This window comes from Odocoileus virginianus, chromosome 30 (assembly GCF_023699985.2).
Source record: "Odocoileus virginianus isolate 20LAN1187 ecotype Illinois chromosome 30, Ovbor_1.2, whole genome shotgun sequence".
Taxonomy (NCBI): domain Eukaryota; kingdom Metazoa; phylum Chordata; class Mammalia; order Artiodactyla; family Cervidae; genus Odocoileus; species Odocoileus virginianus.
The window spans coordinates 43,304,205-43,332,136 of NC_069703.1; the positions used below are offsets into that span (position 1 = coordinate 43,304,205).

Below are 27,932 nucleotides of genomic sequence, written 5' to 3' on the forward strand. Positions count from 1 at the left end.
GGTAAATATAAAAGCTGTTTCTCAAAAAAGATGATTATTTAAGACAAATGTAGTAATGTATTAAATAAAATATATGATAATAGCACAGGTGACAGGAAAGGAGAAATGGAAGGAAACAGTTTTAAAGTTCTACCCTAGCCATAAAGTGATATAACCTTGTTTGAGGATAAACAAAGATACTTAATTACAAACATGAAAGCAATTACTAAAAAAAGATAAAACAAAGACATAGGCAATAAATCAATAATAAAGATACAATGAAGTAAGAAATAAGAAACTTGAATAATCCAAACTCAGGCAAAAGAGAGGAAAAAAGAACAGATGAGATAAATAAAAATAAAACAGCAAGATAGTCAATTTAAATACAATCATATCAATAATTACACTAAATGTATATTGTTTAAACATTCCAATTAAAAGGCAGAAATTTTAATACTGGATAAAAAGCAAGCCCAAACTATAGCTTTTAAAAAGAAACCTACTTTAAAGGTAAAAACATACATAGGTTAAAAGTAAAAGGATGGAAAAGATATACCATGCACACAAAGAGCACAGGAAAGCTGCACAACCAAATCAATATCAGGCAAAGTAGGCTTCAAAACAAGAAATACTACCAGGAGAAAAAGAAGATCATTTCAGAGTGGTAAAGAGGTCAAACTCATCAAGGGGGCTTATAATCCTAAATGTGTATGCACGCAGCATATCAGAATATCAGAACACGTAAAAGTTAAAATTGATAGAACCAAAAAGAGGAAAAAACTCACAGTTACAGAAATTTGAAAACTCTTGTCTTAGTAACTGATAAAACAAGTGGGCAGAAAAATTTATAAAGGTATAAAAGTTTGGAACAAAATTACCAGTCTAATTTAGTTAGAACACTACATTCAATGACAACAGAATATATATATTCTGGATCATAAAATAAGTCTCAATAAATCTGAAAGAATCAAAATCATACAAGGTACGTTTTCTGAGCATAACAGAATCATATTTGAAATAACTAATAGAAAATCCCAAATTGAGATCCCTGAGAAATTCCTAATTGAGAATCCCTAATTGAGAAAACCCCTAATATTTGGAAACAAAACAACATATTTCAAAGTAATCCATGGATCAACATACTTCAAAGTAATCCATGGAGCTAAGAAGAAATCAAAAGGGAAATTAGAAAATATTTTGAACCAAATGAAATGAAAAACATTACATATCAAAATTTATAGACTATAACTAAAGCATAACTTGGAGGAAATTTTATAGCATTAAACATATATATCAGAAAAGGAGAAACATCTCAAATTATTAATCTCAGCTTCTACCTTAAGGAGACTGGAAATCAGTGAAATCGAAAGCAGAAAAACTATAGAGAAAAATCAACAAAATGAAAAGCTGGCTTTGAAAAGATTGGTAAAATTTGATAAGCCTCTAGTCAGACTGATGAGAAAAATAAAAGAGAGGAGGCATAGATTATCAATAATAGGAATAAAAGATTTGGCAGACATTATAAGGATGATAAGGGAATATGAGCAATTTTGTGCCAACAAAGTAAAGAACTTAGGTGAAATAGAAAAATTCCTTGAAAGGCACACTCAAGAAAAAATAGATAACCTGAATAGCCCTTTATTTATTAAAGAGCCTAAATCCTTGGTTTAAAACCATTTCACAAAGCAAACTCCAGGCCCAGATGGTTTTACTGTTGAATGCTACTAAAGATTCAAAAAAGAAATAATACCAATGCTATATAAACTCTTCCGGGGAATAGTGAAGAACTTCACTTTCAGAATCAGGCCTGAGTTTCTGTCGCCATTATATATTAGTAATATTATAGTGGACAAATCATTTCATGCCTTAGTCTCTTCATCTGTGAAGTGGGAATAATAAGAGTATTTGCCTTGCACAGTTGTTGTAAGAATTAAATAAGAACTCACATAATGTCCTAGCATGGAAATGAGCACATATAATAGGTACTCAATAAACTGTAATCACAATGTATTTTTATGTAACAAATACTATTAGTTCTCATAAAACTCTTTCATTCTATTGTAAATAGAAATATTGTCTCATCTTCATTTATTAATTTTCAGGGGTAGAGAAGTTATTCCTTTGGGGACAATAATCTCATGGGTAAAAGGCCTTAACACCATATAAGAAAAGCAGACAATAATGCAATCTGCAATTCTGATATGCATATCTTTGGGGAAACAAGAAAAGAAGAGCGAAGAAAGTAAGGATTTTATAAGCCAGTAAAGAAGTAAGGTCTGAAGAATCAACTGCATGACTGAGAGTACTACCATACAGCACTGGAGATCTGGGGGAAATGAGAGAAAATTCTGAAGGAGATGGGAATACCAGACCACCTGACCTGCCTCTTGAGAAACCTGTATGCAAGTAAGTAAGCAACAGTTAGAACTGGACATGGAACAACAGACTGGTTCCAAAGAGGAAAAGGAGCACGTCAAGGCTGTATATTGTCACCCTGCTTATTCAACTTATATGCAGAGTACATCATGAGAAACGCTGGGCTGGAAGAAGCACAAGTTGGAATCAAGATTGCCGGGAGAAATATCAATAACCTCAGATATGTAGATGACACCACCCTTATGGCAGAAAGTGAAGAGGAACTAAAGAGCCTCTTGATGAAAGTGAAAGAGGAGAGTGAAAAAGTTGGCTTAAAGCTCAACATTCAGAAAACTAAGATCATGGCATCTGGTCCCATCACTTCATGGCAAATGGATGGGGAAACAGTGTCAGATTTTACCTTTGGGGGCTCCAAAATCACTGCAGATGGTGACTGTAGCCATGAAATTAAAACATGCTTACTCCTCGGAAGGAAAGTTATGACCAACCTAGACAGCATATTAAAAACCAGAGACATTATTTTGTCAACAAAGGTCCGTCTAGTCAAGGCTATGGTTTTTCCAGTGGTCATGTATGGATGTGAGTTGGACTATAAAGAAAGCTGAGCGCCGAAGAATTGATGCTTTTGAACTGTGGTGTTGGAGAAGACTCTTGAGAATCCCTTGGACGGCAAGGAGATCCAACCAGTCCATCCTAAAGGAGATCAGTCCTGGGTGTTCATTGGAAGGACTGATGATAAAGCTGAAACTCCAACACTTTGGCCACTTGGTGCGAAGAGCTGACTCATTGGAAAAGACCCTGATGCTGGGAAAGATTGAGGGCAGGAGGAGAAGGGGACAATAGAGGATGAGATGGTTGGATGGCATCACCGACTCAACGGACATGGGTTTGGGTGGACTCCAGGAGTTGGTGATGGACAGGGAGGCCTGGCGTGCTGTGGTTCGTGGGGTCACAAAGAGTCGGACACGACTGAGCGACTGAACTGAACTGAAACAGCAAAGTCTAAAAGAGGGATACAATCTATTCATTTTCTACAGGAATTTGTTAAATGGTTGGAATCTTGCACTCTGGAGAGATGAAGGTGGAGAGGTAGGAGTTACGATGGGGACAGTAAGTCATTAAGAGTACAGACAAGACAAACACACACCAGATCCTTTTGCACCCCAGACACCAGCACTGAGACTGAGATGAAGTAGAAAATAGACCAGGAAAGCTCCAAACTCAGGAAAGCTTTGGTTCAGGGCAAACAAAACACTGCAAGCAACTCCAAGATACAGACGGTTGTTGTCTTACATCCCCAGCAGTTAGCCCAGCACCCTGCATGACGACAATAAATCCGGGTTGAAGGAACAGATGTGAATATATACATTTGATAGTAAAACTACTGTCAGTAGAGAAGCTGAGCTGAATTCCTCCTTATCCCAGGGTTCTGCCTCCTGTCTCACTACTGTCCAAACTAGCCTCCACACTGGGGGTGTGATCCTTTGAAAAGAAGAATCTGATCATGTTTCTCCTAAAGTGTTTCAACAGCTCCCTGTCACCTTCAGCATGAAGCCCAAATTCCTTGGCCTGAAAACCAGCCTTCTGTGTTTGATGCTGGCCTACTTTTCAGCTTTGTTTCTGTCCCTGCCTGACATATGTCATGCTCCCATCACATGGGACTACTGAAATCCCCCACATGTACTACAGTCTCACATGTATACCCCACCTTTGCACATGCCACTCTCCTCTCTGAGGTGCTCTCTCTGCCCGAGGCACTTCTCATTTCAAATGTCTCTTCCTCCAGATGGTGACACTTCTAAGCAGCACTAAGTGATCCCTCCTCTAACCTTTCAGAAAGTGAAAGTGAAAGTCGCCCAGTCACGTCCAACTCTTTGCAAGCCGGTGGACTATACAGTTCATGGAATTTTCTCCAGGCCAGAATACTGGAGTGGGTTACCATTCTCTTCTTCAAGGGATTTTCTCAACCCAGGGACTGACCCCAGGTTTCCCAAATAGCAGGCAGATTCTTTACCAGCTGAGGCACAAGGAAAGCCCAAGAATACTGGAGTGGGTAGCCTATCCCTTCTCCAGGGGATCTTCCCAACCTAGGAACTGAACCAGGGCCTCCTGCATTGCAGGTGGATTCTTTACCAACTGAGCTATCAGGGATAACTTGTCTATACTTCTATTAGAGCACTAAATACAATACCATATTTGATGTTTCCATGTCTCTCTTCCTTCATAAACTTCCAGACTGCCAGGACTGGGTTCGAGTATCTTTGTATCCCTAGCTACTAGTAAGGGGATATGGAAGCTTCAAAAATGTTTTTTGAAAAAAAGAAAAGAACAGAAACAGATTTTAAAGGCCAAAAGTAGAAATAAAGCTTAAATACTTGGGTGAACAAGATGTAGCAGTACTACTAAGAGACACTTGAAAGTGAAAGTCACTCTGTTGTGTCCAACTCTTTGTGACCCCATGGACTATTCTTTGTGACCCCATGGAATTCTCCAGGCCAGAATACTGGAGTGGGTAGCCACTCCCTTCTCCAGGGGATCTTCCCAACCCAGGGATCGAACCCAGGTCTCCTGACCTGCAGGAGGATTCTTTACCAGCTGAGCCACCAGGGGAGCCCAAGAGACACTCAGGGATGCACAAGCCCGTCCCTATAATGAGAAGGTTGTGCCATGGGTGGCAGCTACAGTGCTCGCCTCCAATTGTCCCTTGTTACTAATCGGAGACAGAATTGGGGGCTGGATATACTGGAGGCCTGGCCCAGCATGGTACTTCTGATCTTGTATTTTCCCCAACCATGTCTCACACTCATTTTGCCTTTGAGAAAGCAATTTCATTTTCATATGCTTTAGTGTCACCATTTCAAAATGTTCCAAAAGCCAAGTTCCTCTGTCATGCTCTCATTTTCTTTGTGTCTTACTGAATAGAAAGGGAAGTTTCAGTACTAAGGATGAAAATATTCTGAGCCCAAACTTAGTGTACAACTTTAGGGAAGTTATCACACCCCTCTACATTGCAACAGTCTCCTCCTTAAAATGCAACGGACCGTAAATCCAGGAGGTCACAGGAAACAGTAAAGGTGTTTCTGTGCACCTTACAGGTAGTAACCCATTTAATTCTACAATCCTTTGAGGCAAGTACTATGATTATTCCCATTACTCACAAGAAGATGGAGTACAGAGCGGGTGAAGACTTGAAGAGGGCTGTGAAGGTGGCGCTAGTGGTAAAGAACCCGCCAGCCAGTGCAGGAGACATAAGACACACGGGTAGATCCCTGGGTTGGGAAGATCCACTGGAGAAGGAAATGGCAACCCACTCCAGTATTCTTGCCTGGAGAATTCCATAGACAGAGGAACCTGGCAGGCTGCAGTCCATGGGGTCGCAAAGAGTCAGACACGACCAAGTGACTAACACTTTCACTTTTCAGAGGATACAATTGCATTTATGCTTTTTCTACAAAAACACAATTTTACTTTTTTAAAAAAAGCATTAAATATGTAAGTCCATATCACCCTCCCCTCAAAAGGTTAATTTAGACAAAATTTAAGGAACATCTACTATGTGCAGTAGAATATCGTCAAATTACTATCAATCTCTTATAAGCATATTTCCTGCTGGATAAATATCTGTGAATAAATGAAAACTATTTCACACATGGATTCAGAGAAACTCTGCATTTCCAGATGTTTCTTCAGAAGGAATGGGTGCCTTATAATAGTCATCTTTCCCCTGGAGAAAATATTCATTCCCACTTCAAGAGGGACAACTCAACTCCTCAAGTCTTTAGAAAAGCCTACAGCCACCTTTCTCTGTATCCACAGTTTCTACATTGGTTTCTTCCCCCATCAGAAAGAGAACACAGGAAGATCAGGTTACATTGGTGTCTTGGGCCTGTATAAATTCCTGGGAGGTTCTCTCTTCTGTTAGGAAAAGTTTCCCTGGCAACCATATTTACACACTCAGTTCCCTCCTCTCCTCTGATTCGCTGGTTGGTATAAAAATTAATTTGCATTGAATCGCTGAAGCTTACAAGTTAATCAGTTTAACAGACTCACAAAATGTTAGAATTTGGTTTCTAGCCAGAGGTCGCTTCTTTCTGGGACTGTCCCCTTTCTTTTGAAACTGAATTGTAATTCTATTCAGTTCAAATATTTTAAAACACATCAAATATGTATTCTGGATATTTCTGGCTATAGGTAAAGAAAAGAAAGTTCTCCTAATGGCATCTGGTCAATATTATTAGTTAAGGAAGATCAAGAGAGGAGGATGTACGTTACTTCTGAGTTAAGCAAGATCAGCTATGATAAACAGCTAGAAGAAATGAGTCAAGAACCAAGACAAAAACATCTGGGCCCTGTGAAATGATGAATTCAGGCCTAAGATTCTGGGTGATCAGAGCTCAGGACCTGGGTAAAGGAATGTGATATGAATATTAAGAATAAAGTGTCCCTAATTCATTCACCAAGTATTTACTAAACATCTAACAGTGCTTGGTGCTGGGAATATAGCAATGGATCAGACCCAGTCTTGCTTTCATAAAGTTTATAGTCAAATATTTCAATAGTGAATCAGCAGTGGCTTTGTTATCGAACCAAGTATCTTTGGGCTAGGGGCTCATTATACGATTTCCTACAAGGGCCAGAATTAGTTTCAGGGTGGAGCAGGAACTTTCAGACAGAAACAAGCTCAAAAAGTCCTCTTTGGAGAAGGTGAGTTGACAACTGAAATCTTTGACATATACAATGATTTCTTTATATCTTCAACAACAATGACACATTGAGCTTCTAGACAGAGAGACGAAGAAGAATGTATTTATCATAGGGCACAAAGTTAGGTACTTTGTAGTATACATACCAAAGAAGAGAGTAAAAAGTACATAAAAAATTAAAATAAATAAATAAAAAGCATATAAAAAAGCATTCTTAAGTATATTCAGCAACCATTTACTGAGCATCCTCTATGTTCAAGAAAGAGTTTTAGGAACTGAAGCTATAGGTATGAAAAAGACAGAGTCCCTAACAATTATAACAATGTTTTAAGTGCTATTAACAAGATGTTACAAACAGGTCTAGGACAAACCTAGATGGCATATTAAAAAGAAGAGACATTACTTTGCCAACAAAGGTCTGTATGGTCAAAGCTATGGTTCTTCCATAGTCATGTGTAGATGTAGGAGTTAGACCATAAAGAAGGCTGAGCGTCAAAGAATTGATGCTTTTGAACTGTGGTGTTGGAGAAGACTCTTGAGAGTCCCCTGGACTACAAGGAGATCAAACTAGTCAATCCTATGGGAAATCAACCCTGAATATTCATTGGAAGGGCTGATGCTAGAGCTGAAGCCTCAATACCTTGGCCACCTGATGGGAAGAGCTGCCTCATTAGAAAAGACCCTGATGCTGGGAAAGATTGAAGGCAGGAGAAGTGGATGACAGAGGACGAGATGACTGGATGGCATCACCAACTTAATCGACATGAGTTTGAGCAAGCTCCAGGAGACGGGAAGGGCAGGGAAGCCTGGCGCGCTCTATGCCCTGGGGTCTCAAACAGTCAGACATGACTGGGCGACTGAACAACAGCACAAAGGTAGATCAGAAAGGAGGGATACCGCTCATTAAAAGCAAACTGGGAAATGCTTCTGAGATGTAATACTTTGATCTTAAAAGACAGAAAAGGTTGTTGTTTTAAGCTGATAAATTTGGGAATAACTGTTTAAGCGATAGATAATTACTACAGTGCCTTACGGAGTCTCTGCGAGCAGCACAAGCAGGAGTCCACGGAGAACACCTGGCCATCTAGACTCTTGCATGGCGTACACTATAGGCCATGCTCTACATCTCTTCATGTTTTTAATCTCACAGATTCTTAGGCTCACCTGACCCATGGTTGGAGTGACATTGGTGATAGAGAAAGCGACACAACTGCAAAATCCTGCCTGAGATCCTTCACAAAGGAATCTATGTTGGCTGGTGCTAGGACTTGGTCAAGCGGTCAGCTAGTATCAAGTGGTGTCAGGATTTGGTCAGTACCTGGTCAAATGATTATGCAGAGAGACTGGGAGTGGGAGGAGCCTGAGAATGAGTAAATGTTTTTTAGAGAGCAATAACCATGAAAACCAGAAAAACTTGTTGTCAGTTCCAGGCAGTGATTATAAAGTCTAAGATAAGAGACAATACCAAAATTTAAGTGTTTCTGGTTTTCATGACCCATACAGGTAGATGAAGGAGTAGAGTGGGCAAAAAAAGCCAAGAAAGGGATAGGAACATTCATGATAAACGTGGGCCACATGTTTCAAACCTGCTGGGTAGTCCCCAGTGGCACCAGTCTGGTTAAGAAGTTATCAGATCAGGGCAAATACCTGTTCAACCCTAATTTCTGTTTCAGTAGGTTATGAAATGGTCTTCCCAGCTTCCTAGCAGTTGGGAACATCTGACTACACAAGAAATAGAAATTAACTATTTCTTACTTAAATTGGGAGTAACAACAGGATCAGGACAGTAACTCAATCCAATCATACTCTCATGATATGATGAATGAGGTTCCAGAAGCCATTCTGGGTAAATAACTACTTGCCTCTTTTTTTCTTTTCATACTGGATATCTATTAATACTTGAATTTCAAAATACTCCCCTTTTGCCCTTTGTATCAGGAGTCAAAATGAAAAGACAGGAAAATGTGATGGTGTACTGTGATACAGCAAGGACTTCAGGTTATGCAACCAAAAGGAATTATCAGGACAAAATGCTTTCCTAGCTTTAGGAGGGAGTATTGATACATTTGGGTAGAACCACTTTCATACCAGTGCAAAATAAAAGGGCAGGTCTCCTTGTCAAAAAAAATTATCAACAATTTCAAGAGAGCAACAACAGAGCATTCAATTCAGTGTGGGGTCTGTATAAATTCAGGGTCCCGGGAGACTGCACAGGTCACACACCTGTAAAGCTAGCCTGGCCTTCAGGGACGGTATAGTACGGTTCTTTTGTAGAGCTTGAGAGTCAAAGCTGGGTCCACATCCCATCTTTGCCCCTCATTAATTATGCGATCAGGCAATTCACTTGGCTCTCCATGCTTCTAGTAGGTTGCATGGTTGCAGTCCAGTACCGTGAGGATTAAATGGGATAATGAATAGAATGCATACAAGGTGTTTAACACAGGTAAGCACTCAATAAATGGTAGCTATCTATTATTGTTCAATGAAATGTACAGGTAATTCTCAAAGCAGTAAGTTTAAGAAATGAATTGCTGAACAGCTGTTAAGGATATGAAAGAATGAAAATGATATTTCAGGACAACTAAAATAATGAAGTAGACAGGGAAGAGCAAATCTTTTGTTCAACTCTTCTGCCTTCTCTAATCTCTTCCGTTTCTCTTTTTCCTTTTACTGCCAAACATGCAGAAGGTAAAATACATGCTGTCTCCATTTCTTACCCATATCTCATGCCCCCATCCTCTTTAATCTGGTATTTAATATCCCTATGGCTATCCTCCACAGAATTGAGTTATTTTTCAAAAGTTACTAATGACTCCTGTCCACTAAATAGAATGGACATTTCCCACTTTTTATGTAAAATTTCATACTGCTGATCAATCCCTTCAGCTTGAAACCCTCTCTTTTCACTTCTGCAATACTATACCCTCATGGCCAACAGCATGTCTGATAGGTATCTATCAGGTACCTAAATGGCCATGAAGAGGATGCATTTGTGGGGTGAATAAATGAGATGATTCTCTTGTTTCTGTGATATTCCTTATTTTCCACCATACTGACCCCATTTCTTCTTCTTACCTCCTTGAATGCGGGCAATCTCCATGCATAGCCTTGATCCTCTACACCTCTATTTCTAGGCTGTCACACCACTAAGAATCAAGTGGGAACTACACTAATCACATGGCTTTAATTATCACCTACATATAAGACTCCCTGACTTCTCTCTTTTGAACACTAGTGCCTCCCCCACCAGTTTCCAAATAATTAGGGGATGCACCCACTTATAAATTCCAGTATCACCTCAAGATATCTAGCACTGAGCTTTTCCTCTTCTCCCCCAAACTGCCTTTTCTTTCTATCGGTCTTATTTCTGTTGATCTTGTCACTCAAGTTCAAGACTATATTTGATTCTCCCTTCCTTCTTGTTCTCCATATCTATCAGTCAGAGTACTGTTCATGCTTCCTTTATAATAGTGGTCTCCAATCTTTTTGGCACCAGGGACCTGTTTCATGAAAGAGAATTTATCCTTGGACTGGGGCTAGTGGGGAGATGGTTTCAGGATGATTCTCATAAGGAATACACAACCTTGATCCCTCACATGCTAAGTTCACAGATGGGTTCAAGTTCCTATGAGAATCTAATGCCATTACTGATCTGACAGGAGGCAGAGTTCAGGCAGTAATGTGAGTGATGGGGAATGGCTGTAAACACAGATGAAGCTTCTTTCCCTTACCTGCTGCTCACTGCCTGCTATGCGGCTGACCTAATAGACCACAGCCCAGGGACTGGGGACCCCTGCTTTAGAACACTTACTGAACCTCTTTCTATTTTCACTGCCATCATCCTAATTTAATTCCTTATCCCCTCACACCTAAATGATTTAAATAACCAGCTAATTGGTTGTACAGTTCTGTTTCTACCCCTTCTAAAGTTTATTCTATACACTGTTGCTGAGAATCTTCTTAACATACTACTTTTATAGCCCCCATTTCCTTAACCAAACATCTTCAGACTTTCCATCATACAGGATAAAGCCCTAACTCCTCAGTTTGGCATTCAATGCCTGTTAAAATCCAGTTTCAGACAGAAAACAACAAAATACTGTAAAGTAATTATTCTTCAATTAAAAAAATAAATTAAAAAAATCCGGCTTCAATCAACACTTCCAATTTACAACTTCTATAGTTAAATCTTCTGATCTTGCCACATTGGTCAGTTTCATCAGCTGACCCCTGAAAACTCTCCTCCATGCTCCAGTCCTGTGTTTTATGAACATATTTTCTCCTGTCCAGAAATCCCTCCCACTTTCCTTCTCTGTATATAACAAAATCCACCATATCTCTGAAAAAAAGTCTTCCTTGATAATCATAGTCCACAATGATCTCTTTGCAATTCTCATACTATCATACGTTTAGTACTTTGAAAATTTACGGAAGTATGCTTTATACTGAATTCTCACAAGTTTATAAAGTAGGTGGCATTATTACACACAAAGAAACAAGGTCAAATAACATGCCCAAGCCACACAGCAAGTAGCTTCTAGAACTGGGATCCAAATCCTTGTTTAGCTGAGAATAACCCCTGGACCATACCACTTCTCTCATTTTCCTGTCTCCTCCAAAGCTCAAATACAGCACACTATTTACACACAAGCAGGTGCTCAGTAAACATGCTGATTGAGAAGATTGCTTAAGTAGCACCTGTGATTCTCAGCACTTACAGAATTGTCAATCTCAGCAGAGCAAATTAAGCATATCAACCCAGTGTCATGTTCTTTATGAGGCTTGATCTGTAATTGAGTTCAAGAGGGGGATTTGCCAAAAATTCACCATGTTCCATTCTAAAAATAAATTTTGGTTTCAGCAAAGCTAAAAGGCCCTTTCTCTGAGTCAAACATTAGGTCAGTTTTGGGGAGGAGGTACTTGACCACCTCTGGGTACACCCTTCCTCTGTTTCCAAATGAGCAGGAAGTAAAAACAGGCTGGCTAAGTTGATGGCTTATGAGAGAAAAATGGACTACTTACAGTTCTAGAAGTGGAGGCTAAGGCAGCAGAACAGTATTTTCTCTGCTCTGGTAGCTAAGACCTCAGTAAAAGAAGCCTAATCAAAGTGAATCGTGAGTGGAAACTGGATCAAAGAGGATAATAGTAAGATAATAGTAAAAAGAAGTAAGAACAGAAAGAAGGAAGTACTGGAAATATTCATACTTCCTTCTTTCTGTTCTTACTTCTTTTTACTATTATCTTACTATTATCCTCTTTGTCCTTTTCTTCAGTTGCTTGAAGCTGTCAGATCCAACTCTGTTCTCCAGGGCTGGACCACTAAGAGCAGGCTCTATCATCTCTGCATGATTTATGGTCTCAGTCCCAAACTGTTTGTCCTGACCCACATCACAGTCCAGATCCTTCCAGCTTCTCATCTGATTACTCACTTCCCAAGGTCTCACAAATCTGACGTCACAGACTGGACATTCGGCATGGCTTCCCTGGGTATGACCCACATTGCCCCCTGACTGTGTAGTTTAGACTTGCCCTCCTGGGATGGTGCCTCTAGCATCACATCTATGCCCAAGGTTCCAGTCCTCTACCTTGGAGCTATAGCCAATGACTCCTTTCCCACCTTCATATGGTTGGACCCTTCTTGGAAAGATATGAATGATAAAGACCAGGAGTGAAGCTCAAAAAAATGATGAGGGAAAAACGTGGGGGAGATCAACAAGATGGAACTATCAGTGGAAACTGTGGTGGGAATTAAAAATTCTAGGTTACTTTGTTGAGAAAGGAAAAAGGCTATGGCTGCATTAAAGTCATTGCCTAGAGATACTATACTCCTAAAGCATCTATATTCACAGTTTCCTCTGCTTTGACTGCGGTTTTTGTTCTTCCCAATTTCCCTGCAAGGCAAACTCCTATTCATCCTTCAAGACCTTACTTAAACATGTTCTTTTCTGGGAAGCCTTCCCGAATCCTCTCACAGTTATCTGTTCCCTCCTCTGTGCTTCTTTATGGACACATCTATTATGCTGTTACCACTTTAACTGGCAATTTTCTTTCTGTCTCTCCTACTACTTCTCTGAGGACAAGGATTAATTATCTTATTCATCTTTGCATCCCCAAGACATAGCAGAGTCCCTGGCAAACAGCAAGAGTTTGTTGTGTGATAAAAGACATCAAGAGCAACATGAAAGTGAAATTTGCACTTCACTTGCAAAAATCAAATTGGTTCCTGGTACTTTCCATGTGTAACTGCACTTTCCCTTGATTCAGAAGAAAGGACTTTAGACTCATAAAAGAAATTCTATTGATATCACCGGTCATCTGCACTGGTGAGAGAAATAGTTGTCTTCTCCCCCCCCCACCCCCACTTCCAAGATGCTCCCAGGGCAAGCTTAGTATTAGTGGCACATGGCCCATCCTACCATGCCTATTGTAGTGAAAGCTAAATTACACTGTAAGCCTAAAGCTGCCACCCTTCTTAGTGAATTGGTGGTGGTGGGTAATTAAAAAAACACACTTCTGTAGCAAACCTAATAGAGTGAGGGAGGAAGATAAATTTAATCCTGGCCTAATAAGAAATTTGTGAGAAACTCACGCAAACAGCCGCTTCCTCTGGACATGACAGACCCGATCCAGGTGTCCAGCAGTGACCTTTTCCCATGAGTGGCAGGTCATCACCCAGCACAGAAAACCAGGGGCCAGTGCCTTTCTTGGGCATCCCTCCTTCTGAAACCTGGCAAATCTTGGGGGGCCTGCTTTTCCTTTAGGGGATTGTCAGTTCCTCCCAGCACCGACAATCCCCAGGTCCCTTGGCTGGTGCCCCCCAAGCACCGCTCTTGCCTTCGTCCCACTGGGGCCCCAGCTTGACTCCAGGTCAAAAGTGCCGGCGGCTGGGCTGTCAGGCCGCGGCTGGGAGGGGGCGCCGAGGTCGGGCCGGACCCCAAGTCTCCTCGCACAGCGCGGGACGCGCGGAGGAGACGCAGGCCGCGCAAGGCCACGGGCTACTCAGGAGCGGGCCTCTGGACGGTGGGGGTGGGGGGGTGGGGGACTCGGCCCCTCCACCCAGAGAAACCGCGCGAGTGCGGGTACTCCAGCCGGTTCCCCGCAGCCCCCCGCAAGTCCCGGCCCCAGAGCTACCCCGCAGTCCTCGCCGGGCTGCGTCCCGACCCCCAGGGCGCGCGGCGGCCGGTCAATCCGCTCGCCTGGGCTACACGGCCCCCACGCGGGCCCCACGGCGCGGATCCCGGGTCAGGCCGCCGCCGCCTGCCTGCCGGTGCCCACGGCAATGCCCCGCCCAGCGCGGCTCGGCCCGGCCCGGCCTTGACAGCTGGGTGCCCAAAGGGTTAAGCCGGCAGCGCGGCGGCCCGAGTGCCCCACGCGCTGCCAGTCCGCCGCGAGCCGGCCCCAGCGCGCACGCGCCCGCCCGTTACCTGCGGTCGCGTTCGCGCTCCTCCTCCACCTGGCTGCTCTCTCCCGGGGGCCGCCCCTCAGCCCGCCCCCTCGGCTCGGCGCCGCGCACCCTGCTGGCTACTCGGCCAAGGCCTGGGGAGGAGGGGCGTGGGGGCGATTACCATATATTAGCATACCAGCGTGCGTCACGTGGCCTCTCCAGCCAATTGACACTGTGGAGAGGCGGGGATTGGGTTGAACATGCCTAGGTGCTGCTCCGGGCCTGAACCGGTGGCCATGGCAACGTCTGGGAGGGAGGGGGGAATGGGGGGAGGCACAGAGCATCTTCCCTACCTGAGCTGGTGTGAAGGCATCCCCACATTTCCCACCCCGTGGAAGGCGAGGGGCTGAATTTGGCTCCTTTGGCTCCTCTCAGAAGGATTCAGATTCAGCATACATTTATCGTGCGTTTACTATGGGTCTAACACTTTTCTGCAGAATATGATTCCCTGGATAACTCTGTGATGTCTGTAACCCCACTTGGTAGAAGGCAAAGAGGAGGCTCAGAGAGGGTAGGTCACTCACCCAAAGTCACAGAGGCACGCTGAATGACAAAACTAGAGATCGGAGCCTATTTCTGACTTCAGGCCCCCAGAGTTATTTTCTCCAGTAGGGGTCTCCCAGCACCTCCTCACAATTCCAGGTATACCAAGCAGCTGGAAGAATCCTCATAGAAACTCTGTACAGGACTTTAATGTTACCTTGCAATGACCTTTGAGATCAGTAGGCAGAACAATGATGCCCAAATTGCAGATGAGGAGAAATGAGGCTCTGAGAGGTGACGGTGATCTGTCTTTGGTCAAACAGCTATTAAGAACTAGTGCTTAATCACTATGATTTACACACAAGCTTGCTACTTTATAAACTTTTTAATTCAAACGTGATGACATCGCTATGACCATTTTACATAATAAGAAACTGTGGCTTTGGGACGTTAAGTAAATTGCCCAAGGTTACACAGCTAGGAAGTAACAGATAAGGGTTCAAATCCAGGTTTATCTGGCTCCAAAGCTAGTCTCCTAGAGTCTCATTAGGACTAGGCTCATTTAATTTAGATTCAGACTTCAGAACTCCTTCTCAAACAAAACTTTCTCTCCTATCCTCTTAAGATGTGACCATGTTCTCTATAAGATTAATATTACATGACAGGTGATACGTGTTAAGGTCACAGAGGCTAAATATTAAAGGAAAACAGAGTCACCCCTGCAGGTGGGTTAAGGACACTCTATAATTCTCAGCTCTTCAATTTTACCCCTGGGGAATTTGATAGTTTGGTGAAGGCAGAATAGCTTAAAAGAATAGGCACCTACATTTAGACTTTCCTCTACTTCTTCCTCTAGTTTAGCTCAGTGGATCTCTAACTAATCATTGGACAAAATAGTAATACCTCAAACCAAATATACTAAACTTTATAGGCATTTTAAGAGATTAGCAAATGTAATTTTGCCTGTAAGTACATTTAGCCTTATTGGGCTGACTTAAAACCCAATTTCCTCCTAAGCTGTGATGTTTGGTGTTCAAGAGCCCAAACTTAGAGGCAGACCTAATTGGGTTAAAATCCTAATTTGCTTACTCACTAATTGTGTGACCTAGGGAAAGTTACTTAACTGCTCTGCCTCAATGTCCTCATTTGTAAAATAGGATAGGAATGGTATGAGAATCAAATGAATTAATGAACAAAAAGTATTTAGCACAAGCTATGGCTTAGAAGTAAAACCTCCATAATTGTTAGCTGTTATTGACACAGGAGCTTTTGCAGGAACAGGCAACCCACATGTACAGAATCTCTCAAGGTTTCCTAGCTGGCTTTGGAATTCTGGAGCTGTCTCTCATCTCTTGTGGCATATTAAACAGCCTGTTGTACTGGTGAAGGCTTGTTATCTCTCCAAACGACATCCTCTCTTCTTAGGATCATAAATAATTCCTGGACTCAAAGGAGCTGGTTTCTCCTGTACATCTCCTAGCACCAAATTACCGGAGTGGCTCCTTGCAAAAAGGGATCTTGACAAACAGCGGAGCCATAAGTCAGGCTTCTTGAAACACTTTTATGAGCGCCTTAATGAGGGAGATGAGCTGTCATCAGGAACTCTTCCCGACCTTCCTGGCCACAGGAAATGAGTTCTTTGTGCTCAAAGGGTTTCCAAAGCTCAGGCGTAAAGAGTTTTCAGGAAGTGGGGCAGTGATGAGAAGCTGTTGACTCAGAGAATCCCAGGGCTAAACAGCCCCCATCCTGCCATTCACCTTATAGGGTCAAATTACTCAGGGCTTATTGCAGCAATAGCACCAAAGGGTGGTTTGCAAGGGCGGATGTTAATCCTTTCCTCGTCCCCCCATGCACACTTCAACAGCCGATCTGCCACCATCCTGAAAGATGGAGTGGTACAGACAGTATTTAAGCGCATTGTCTTTGCAGCTGAAGAAACAAGTATGAACCCTGCTTCCATTATTCTCTATCTTTGTGTCCTTGGGAAACTTGCCTAACCTCTCTGTGTCTCAATTTCCACATCTGCAAAATGGGAAAAATACAGTGGCCACCTTACAGGCTCTTGTGAAGATAAATGAGTTACTCACATAAGGTGCTTGGAATACCCAATAGGAAGCCCTAGAGATATGTTTGCTAATTCAACAAAATAAACATGGAGTCCAATACAAACAGTGTCCTTTCTGTAGAGGCAACCACAGCCCTAAGGAAAATGCTTTGGATCCTCCGAACTGTATGCTGCCCCTTGCCCCGCTGACTTGCAACAGGAAGAAGGTGTGCTTCAGGGTTCTACTTGGATTGTGGACTCTGCCACGTTCTGTTCTGTGAAACTAGTCGTTATTTTACATCCTCAAACCAGAGTTACATTATTTGTAGAATGAGACTTACTTCCTCCTGGAGTTGTTCTGAGCATTTAGTCAGATGGTTTCTGGTAGGAGGTGATGAGGGCCTCCTACTCTCAGGACAGAGATCCTTCTTGATCATAATCACATTTCTCTTTTACTGAGATATTTCTAGTGATGTCTTTACTTTCCAATAATGAACTAATATTTAGTGAGCACTTACACTGGCCCTGTGCTATATATCATATATACTTAGAGTAGAATGAACACCTGGAGTCCAAGATGTGAACTTGCCCCAAAACACAGTGGAAGTCAGTGGTGGAACCAGAATTCAAGCCTGGACTGTCTAATACCCAAGTCCATGCTAATGACCCTCCATGCCACAGGCTTTCCACTCCAGCTCAGCTCTCGGAACTCAGTTCTCTTTCTTTAGCATTCCTCTCCCATCCATACACACACTCTCCCTGGTGGCTAGCAGTGCCCAGCACAGTAAGTGCTCCATGTATGTTTACTGAATGGGTGAAAGTAAATGACTGTGACATCCTCTTATAGTGATGAAAGCATCCTTTTTTTCTTGGACTGTCCCCATTGGGGAAGAGAAGCAGCTGGCAACCCTCCTCCCCATCTCCTAGCATCCTCTTCCTGCTAAATAATCATGTGGAAGGCTTTCCTCCCTCTCCCTGGGGGAATCAGGCTGCTGCTGCTGCTTTTTTTCACCCCCCAGAGATCTACGAGAGACACAATGATGACATCTTCAGTGAACATTTGGAGAGATGTCAGGGCCGCTGGTGCTTTTATGGGTTCTGTTACTATCCATCAGTGGGATGATTTCCAAATAATGGCCTTGGATAAGTATATTAGTATACTAGGGCTGCTGTAACAAAATACCACAAACCAGGTGACTTAAAACAACATAAAAATTTACTCTCACAATTCAGGAGACCAGAAGTCCAAAATCAATGCGCCAGCATGGTTGGTTCTTTCCTGTGGGTGAAGAGGGAAAATCTAATCAGTGCCTCTCTCCTAGCTTTTGGTGGTTGCCAGCAATCCTTGGCTTATGCGTGTATCACTCCAATCTCTGCCTCCATCATCACACAGCATTCCCCCTGTATGTCTGTGTCCAACTTGCCCTCTTATAAGGATACTAGTCCTGTTGGATTAGGACCCACTCTAATCCAGTAAAGTGAAAGTGAAAGTCGCTCAGCCATGTCCACTATACAATCCATGGAATTCTCCAGGCTAGAATACTGGAGTGCGTAACCTTTCCCTTCTTCAGGGGGAACCCAGGGATCAAACCCAGGGATCAAACCCAGGTCTCTCACATTGCAAGTGGATTCTTTACCAGCTGAGCCACAGTGAAGCTCTAAGACCTCATCTTAACTTGATTATATCTACAAGGACATTAGGTTTTTAAAAGGTGTTTGTGTTCCAAGACTCATTACCGGCTCCTCCCAGCTTCCATAGGCTGCTCCAGTATTTAAGGGACTTTGAAACTTCAGATAAATCTAGAACCAGCCCTTCTCTGACAGTGCAATCCTGCAGCCTTTCTTCTCTTTGGTCATATCCATTGACTAATCTTGGAAGCATCACTTCTCTGAATCCCACAGCAGATGAGTATGAGGGAACTCCTTGGGGGGCAGACACAATGTCTTGTTCATCTTTTTTGCCCCCAGTGTTAACATAAAAACCATCATAAAATTGGCTCTCAATAACCATTTGTTTAATCAATGAAAGAACGTTTGCTCCAGTTAGTACCAAGGGCCATTTATTTCTCACTGTTTCTACATCTCATTTTCAGTGACAGTTGCAGAGTTGGTTTAAGATACCTGAATTCCACTCTGAAAGACACAGTTCTTTTGACATGAATATTCTATTTGTCACTACATTATTAGAAGAGATGGTATCTTGCTGTTATTATTGGTGCCTGATACAAATATTGTCCTGCCTCAAACTGTCATCATGTGAGATCGCAGCCTGGAGCAGTGAGGCTGAAAACTGGGGCAGGCTGGGGTCAGAGATGGGGTCAACCCAGCAGGAGTTGTCAGATGAGAGCAGGGGTGAGAAGGAGGTCAGATGGGAGATCAAAGTCCAGGAACTAGGCAGGTACACAGTCAATCCTGGCTCTCCCAAGGATGGTGGCCTGTGACTGGAGCCCCTTTGGAAAATGTCTCATAGGCAGGTCCCCGGAGCTGATTGCCTGCTCAAAGGTCCCCAGAGGGTTCTTTGTAATTGATCTGGGTCTGGGTTCCCTCCTCACAAAGAGGATACAATCAATCAACATTATTTGGCAAGCCTCCTGTTCATGTGATCAGATAAACTTTAAAAGCCTGGAAGCAGTCTTGTTTGTTTTAGTCACATGGCCCCAGGCTTGCTGCTAATTTTTAAATTTATGGTTTTAGGTCTAATGCTGGTTATGCATCAGGATCAGCTGGGAACCCTGGCTCAAATACTGGAACCCTGGCTCAAATACAGATCCCCAAGTCCTACCCCCAAAGATTCTGATTCTTGGAGTGGGCTACTGACACCTAGAGAGACTATGTGGTGCAAAGGTTGAAGGTGGAGGCTCTGGAGCCAGACTGTTTAGATTTGCAATGGTTTTGCCATTAACATGGTGAACCTGGGTGAACTTCACCTTTGTGAGCTTCAGCATCTTATCTATGAAAGAGAATAGGATTAAAGAATAGAATAAAAGAGAAAAATAATATTCAGTCAATTGATAGTATGTGAAGATTAATGCAAAGTCTTAGAATACTAAGTGCTCAATAATTGTTACTTAGGATTATCTATCTTTGTACCAAACTCTATAAGTTACAGATTTAGAATCACAATCCCTCTCTCCCTTCCTCCCTCCCTTCTTTCTTTCCTTCCTTCCTTTTTCCTTCCTTCCCTCCCTGTCTTCCCTAAACAGTTACCAAGGACTCTTCCCTACCAGGTCTTCCCAGGTGGCGCTAGTGGTAAAGAACCCGTTGCCAAAACACTCTCCGACATAAATCACAGCAGGATCCTCTATGACCCACATCCCAGAATATTAGAAACAAAAGCAAAAATAAACAAATGGGACCTAATGAAACTTAAAAGCTTTTGCACAACAAAGGAAACTATAAACAAGGTGAAAAGACAGCCCTCAGATTGGGAGAAAATAATAGCAAACGAAGCAAGAGACAAAGGATTAATCTAAAAAATATACAAGCAACTCCTCCAGCTCAACTCCAGAAAAATAAATGACCCAATCAAAAAATGGGCCAAAGAACTAAACAGACATTTCTCCAAGGAAGACATACAGATGGCTAAAAAACACATGAAAAGATGTTCAACATCACTCATTATCAGAGAAATGTAAATCAAAACCACAATGAGGTACCATTACACGCCAGTCAGGATGGCTGCTATCCAAAAGTCTACAAACAATAAATGCTGGAGAGGGTGTGGAGAAAAGGGAACCCTCTTACACTGGTCGGTGGGAATGCAAACTAGTAGAGCCGCTATGGAAAACAGTGTGGAGATTTCTTAAAAAACTGGAAGTAGAACTGCCATATGACCCAGCAATCCCACTTCTGGGCATACACACCAAGGAAACCAGATCTGAAAGAGACACGTGCACCCCAATGTTCATCACAGCACTGTTTATCATAGCCAGGACATGGAAGCAATCTAGATGCCCATCTGAGCAGACGAATGGATGAGGAAGCTGTGGTACATATACACCATGGAATATTACTCAGCCATTAAAAAGAATTCATTTGAATCAGTTCTAATGAGATGGATGAAACTGGAGCCCATTATACAGAGTGAAGTAAGCCAGAAAGATAAAGATCATTACAGTATACTAACACATATATATGGAATTTAGAAAGATGGTAACGATAACCCTACATGCAAAACAGAAAAAGAGACACAGATGTATAGAACAGACTTTTGGACTCTGTGGGAGAAGGCGAGGGTGGGATGTTTCGAGAGAACAGCATCAAAACATGTATATTATCTAGGGTGAAACTGATCACCAGCCCAGGTTGGATGCATGAGACAAGTGCTCGGACCTGGTGCACTGGGAAGAACCAGAGGGATCGGGCGGAGAGGGAGGTGGGAGGGGGGATCGGGATGGGGAACACATGTAACTCCATGGCTGATTCATGTCAATGTATGACAAAACCCACTACAATATTGTAAAGTAATTAGCCTCCAATTAATAAAATAAATAAATAAATAAAAATAAAATAACTAATTAGTTTAATTCAAAAAAAAAAAAAAAAAAAGAACCCGTTGCCAGTGCAGGAGATATAAGAGAGAGATGTGGGTTCCATGCCTGGGTCAGTAAGATCCCCTGGAAGAGGGATGGCAACCCTCTCCAGTATTCTTGCCTGGAGAATCCCATGGACAGAGGAGCCTGGTAGGCTACAGTCCACAGGGTTGCAAAGAGTCAGACATGACTGAAGTGACTTAGCATAAAAAAAACCTCGCTACCAGGATGCAAACTAGACACATACAATCCTCTTCAGTTTACAGTCTAGCCTGGAAGCCGGGATTGGCATCACTAACTTCATTTCTCTGAATCCTGTGTCTCAAGCTGTGGGCTTCACTTCTGGTGTCCCTCCAACAAGGCTCCCCACCCCCCAGGGAAATGACCTTCATTTCATACCCCCAAAATGGAGCAAAATGGAAGAACACAGAGTCATTTGAACCTGGCATGCCATTTTTTAGCTGACTGACATTGGATAAATCATATTTACAGGGTACTTTCTATCTATTGCCTGCCCAGTATCCCCCGTCTAGGAACAGCCCACCCCTTCTGTGTGCACAGAACCGGCAGAATAGCCAAACACACCTGTGAGTCCACCTCTCACACAAGCCACTGATGACTGGTCAAGAGAAGGCACCTAACTCAAGCCAACCAATCACATCCCATTTCCAGGACTCCAGAAGGGCGCTGAAGCCCTGCTGCCTTGCCTGATTCAGAATGGAGGTGCTATAATCGAAGGAGATGTTGACAATGGGCATTTTCCTTGAGGCATATCAAGAAATAAGGCCAGTCAGCCTGACGTTGGAAAGAAAAGCAAAGCCAGTGCTTGGACTGGAGTTTCTGATGGTCTCCCTTTCACAGTCCCCAGCTTCGGATTCTGCAACACGACTTCTATCCTTATAGTAAAGTCCTCTTTCTGTTGACATCAGATGTAAGGCATCTCTTGTTTTCACCGGGAAGGCAGGTTTTATCCCCGGCAGCTGCTTCTGTCATGCTCAAGAAATCTGCTTCTGAAGGGCTGCTCAAAAGAGAAGCAAATTCAAAGGTCTTGGTGTGGATAAGACGAAAGACCTTAAGAGCTCTGGAGCCTCTGCCCCTACTTTGAATGAGCTTTTGGGTCAGAGCACTTTAGAAGCAGAGAGAGGAGGAAAGGGCCTAGGGTCTTTTTTTGGGGAGGGGGGGGCCTAGGGTCTTGAACACTAGTCAGCAGGCTGGTCAGGCTTTTCATGGAGGGACTGCAATTTCTAACTTTCCTTAGTTAAGAAGGAAACTCCTGGAGAGCCTCAGTCTCTCCTGCCACCTGGTTGTGTTCTGTTTTTTCATATTTGCAATTTCTCCAACACAGGCACCCTTTCCAAATGGAGCTGGATTCCCCCCAAACCTGGCATGGTTGTTAGGATTTGTCTGTCTCTTTGGTGTGGGGAGCAAGAAGGTGAAAGCAACCATTTCTGTCTTAGGATTTCCTAAGCTGTTGCTGTTTTCTTTGCCTCAGGGCTGCCTCTCCTAGCTTGTCATGGAGCTGATCGATGTTACCTCTCCCAGCACCCCTTTTGATCAGCTGGCTGTCAGTTCTTCCATTTCACAGACAGGGGTAACATCTAGCTGGTTTGCACCAGTGCAGTCTCAAATGCTTGCTAACTTAGTGAAATGTTTGAATTGATTGCTGCTGCAAATCCCCTAAGTGCCCTTCCAGCTTCCCATCACCCCCACTTTCTCCCCTGGGATCCCCCAGACCTCTGCACCTTCTGGCAACTGAAAGGTTAATACTTAGCATAACAGGGACCTCTGGCATACTCACTACTCTAGAACTTGGCTTGAACACTTGGGATGCTTTCTTTTCTGTTTCAAAATACATCTACTTTTTACTTTTTTAAAAAACTTATTTTATTGAAGTAAAATTCTGATTTTATTGAAGTATAGTTGTGTTAATTTCTGTGGCACAGCAAGTGATTCATATATATATGTGTGTGTGTGTGTGTGTGTGTGTGTGTGTCTGAATGTGTATGTATATATATATATACACACACACACATATATATGCACATTAAAAGTTAAAGTGTTAGTTGCTCAGTCATGTCCACCTGAAACTATCACAATATTGTTAATCAGTTATATCTTAATACAAAACAAAAGTTTTTTAAAAATAAGTAAAAAGAAAAACATGCCCACAATTTTTGGGCTCTCCTCCCAACCAAACGTGCAATCTCATTTCTCCCCATTTGCACTTGGGCAAAACTTAGTGTCTAGCTGCTAACAAATAGAGTGCAGAGAAAGTTCTGGAATCTGACTCCCAAGGCCAAGTTAGCAAAGCTTCTGCCTGGGTCTTCCTCTGAGGACACTCAACCTTGGAACCCAGTTGTCGTTTGTTTAGTTGCTAGGTTGTGTCCGATTCTTTTGCAACCCCATGGACGATAGCTGGCCAGGCTCCTCTGTCCATGAAATGCTCCAGCCAAGAATACTGGAGTGGGTTGTCATGCCCTTCTCCAGGGGATCTCCTAACCCAGGGATCGAACCCGGGTATCCTGCTTTGCAGGCAGATTCTTTACCAACTGAGCCAGGGAAGCTGTACACACACACACACACACACACACACACACACACACATTTTTTTCATATTGTTTTCCATTGTGGTTTATCACAAGATATTGTATATATAGTTTCCTGTGTTATACAGTAGTACTCTGTTGTTTGGCATGCTTTCTGATGCTTTCCTGCCCTCTGCCTTACTAGTTAGATATTTTAAATACCCTCCCATTTAAAGTGAAGTTTAGAGAAGTTAACTAAAGTAAGTCATTATTTTACTCATTCACCTACTCATTTAACATGTTTTTACTGAATGGCAACTTTATGCCAGGCCTGGACTCAGTGCTGGGGATACAAGCTGAATAAAACTAAGATGGAATATCCAGGGTAGTGCAGAGACAGATGAAGAATTGGGAGGGAAGTAGATAAACATATAATAAAAGCCCGACTAGTGCTATCAAACAAAAAATGAGGGTGCTGTGGGAGAGAATGACACAGAAATCCACTTTTAGAAACAAACAGTGATCATTCTGTCATTTTTGAGATTGCATCCAAGTACTGCATTTCAGACTCTTCTGTTGACTGTGAGGCCTACTCCATTTCCTCTAAGGGATTCTTGCCCACAGAAGTAGATATAAAGGTCATCTGAGTTAAATTCACCCATTCCAGTCCATTTTCGTTCAATGATTCCTAAAATGTTGATGTTCACTCTTGCCATCTCCTGGTTTGACCACTTCCAATTTACTTTGATTCATGGACCTAACACTCCAGGTTCCTATGCAATACTGTTCTTTATAGCATCAGACTTTACCTCCATCACCAGTCACATCCACAACTGGGTGTTGTTTTCACTTTGGCTCCGTCTCGTCATTCTTTCTGGAGTTATTTCTCCACTCTTCCCCAGTAGCATATTGGGCACCTACTGACCTGGGGAGTTCATCTTTCAGTGTCCTATCTTTTTGCCTTTTCATACTGTTCATGGGGTTCTCAAGGCAAGATTACTGAAGTGGTTTGCCATTCCCTTCTCCAGTGGACCACGTTTTGTCAGAACTCTCCACCATGACCCATCCGTCTTGGGTGGCCCTACATGGCATGGCTCATAGTTTCATTGAGTTAGACATGGCTATGGTCCATATAATCAGTTTGATTAGTTTTCTGTGACTGTGGTTTTCATTCTGTCTGCCCTCTGATGGAGAAGGATAAGAGGCTTATGGAAGATTCCTCACTAATTTTCAAATCATGCAAGATGTCTTCCTTAACTGAAAATATATTTCTTGTCTACAAATCACAGGTCTTAGCCTAAGCATTTCTGAAGAATAATCAGTAGGGCTCTTGGACAAAACTAGACTTACTAGGGTCAAAATGTCTATTTTTGAGGCAATATAATACTGATTTTGGTCTACAGACTGAGCAGGAATTCACCACCACTTACTACTTTTGTGATCTTAAGAAACACACTGTGCCTCAGCTTCATTACCTATAAAACTGCATTAATAATGGTACTTATAACTATGAAAGTTAAGAAATACTGAACTGCCTAAGTGGCTCAGTGGTAAAGAACCTGCTGGCCAATGCAGGAGACAGAGACACAGGTTGTATCCCTGGGTTGGGAAGATACCCTGGAGGAGGAAATGGCAGCCCATTCCAGTATTCTTGCCTAAAGAATCCCATTGACAGAGGAGCCTAGCGGGCTACAGTCCATGGGGTCGCAAAGAGTCATACACGAGCAAGCATTCACACACACATAAGTATTATTAATACCAATTAAGCAACAAATAGCCCAAGAGGTTACTCTGTGTCTGTCACTACTATTGGCTTCACATGTGAAGCGTCTGGTATGACTCCTGACAAATAATAAATAATTTATATTAGCTAATATAATTAATCAGTATTGACATAAAAATTATGAATAAAGCTAACAATGATTTTAAATGGATACTTGAGACGCTAAAGCATTATTAAAGATGCTAAAAATTAGGCTGTCAGAGACTATCTTGTGAATGCAGTATCAATTATCTTGAGAAGACTTATCTCACCAAACTCTCTAAATGAGACAGCTGCTTGTAGTTAAAAAACAAACAAACAAAAAACAACCAACTATAAAGTTAGCCAGATTTGGAAAATAATCCATATGCCCTGTGAAAATTTCACTGTGGATCCTCAGTGATCTCATCTGAAAAGTGGGATATGAATATCTATTTTGCTGAGATCCCAAGGAGTTAGAGACAATGCAATATGAAAGCATCTAGCACAATGCTTATGAATATTTTGTTATTATTATTATAATTTACAAAAGAGCAGATATCAGGTCTTCTAAAACATCAAAAAATCTAGTAAAATGAGTCATTAAATATCTGTGCCAAGAAAAAAAATAAACACTAAATAAAACGATAATGACAACTTGTTAGGATAATAAATTATAAAACATTAAGGTCCTAAGATTTTTAAAAATTTATAATATGAAACTGAAATGACCATCTAATCTAAATAAACTTAACAGTCATCCCAGTGTTCCATCAGCAACTCAAATCTAAAGAAAATATAAGAGAATGTCTCTAATATCTCAATAAATGCTAAATCAGCCTTAGGACAAAAGGGAAAGTATCTACCCAGCTGCTAAGGTCCAATTCCAACAGGGGAAGGCAGTCTCCAAAACCCCAAAGTTCCTAAACAGAGGAGGGTCCAGCAAACTCCAGCAATAGCCTAGCTCCACGTGCCTCTAGTCACTTTCTTAAGCATCGCTGTCATTCAAAAGGTAGGAAGGTGATACACAACACTTCCAAGGGCATCTCAGGAAGAATCCTCAAAAAAAAAACCCAAAATGAATCACACATGAGCCCCAAGTTCTGGACTGAGGCAGAGAAGAAAGGAGCATTCAAGGGAAGCAAATCCGCATCTCCCACTCTGTTTCTGGCCGCCTCTGCCTAAGTCCTCCGCACCTTTGTGGTATGCAAGGATGGTCACATGGAAAGCACACGTTAGAAATCTACTCACCACACAGAGAAAACATAGATGAAAACTGACTACAGTTAAAAACTAGTTTTATTAATATGTTTTAAAAATTGCCATTTGATGTCTTAATGATTATTTTAGCTCATTAAACTTAAAACTTTTTCTTCTGGTTCATTTATTTTCAAAATTAATATTATCTTGGCATCTCTACCTGGAATTTCTTACCTCTCTACTATGTAGTCAGAACCAAGAATATTCAAAAGGGTGGCAATCCATCAGCCATAGAAAGAAAGACTCCATGAAAATGGCCATGAAGTAACAAAAACAAATAACATCTAATTATAAAATTTCAACAGGCTAATTATAAAAGATACAATAGAACTACAGATCTCTAAAAGCTTAATCTTATCCTAGCAATAAGTTTGGCTTCAAAACATTTTCAGTTAAACACTATACTTCTAAATGATTTCCATTTATTTAAACAAAGGAACACATATTTAATATTCCTTTTCATTATTCAGTTATGTTATTAATTAATTACAAAAAGTTAGTTACACATAACGTTTGGTAAAATCAATACACACTGGAAGCCTGGACTTGAGCAAGAAAGATACAAAAGCATCAAAAAAGACATTAATGGTAACCCCATTCCTCAGAGACTTGTTAAAATGCCAAACAGTATTTTAACAGTCCTTAAAGGAACCAGTAGGAGATGTCTCAAGGCAATCCATGATGAGCTATCAAACGAAAGACTAAGTCAGTGAATGCTCCCTTATGTGAAAACAGAAAGAGCTATCAGACTGGGAAAGCCTGCCTAGTAGTTGGGGAAGCATTCCAAAAAACCATTTCAAAACCAGGATTTACTAATATTAACTATGAAACAGTTAAGGGTTTAC

The 27,932-nt window shown here is 42.0% G+C and overlaps 1 protein-coding gene across 4 annotated transcripts in view; it reads right to left on the reverse strand.

Moving 5' to 3' along the window:
* PHC2 (polyhomeotic homolog 2) overlaps positions 1-14,575 on the reverse strand; it is a 113,550-nt gene extending 98,975 nt beyond the window's left edge. For 2 of the 4 annotated variants that reach the window (XM_070459116.1, XM_020896030.2), the window contains exon 1: positions 14,483-14,575. The gene's annotated coding sequence lies outside the window, so the exon portion shown is untranslated. Of the gene's footprint in view, positions 1-13,647; positions 14,430-14,482 lie in introns of those variants that run through there. The other 2 variants (XM_070459117.1, XM_020896029.2) reach the window with 2 other exon arrangements.
* Positions 14,576-27,932: the final 13,357 nt, after the last annotated feature.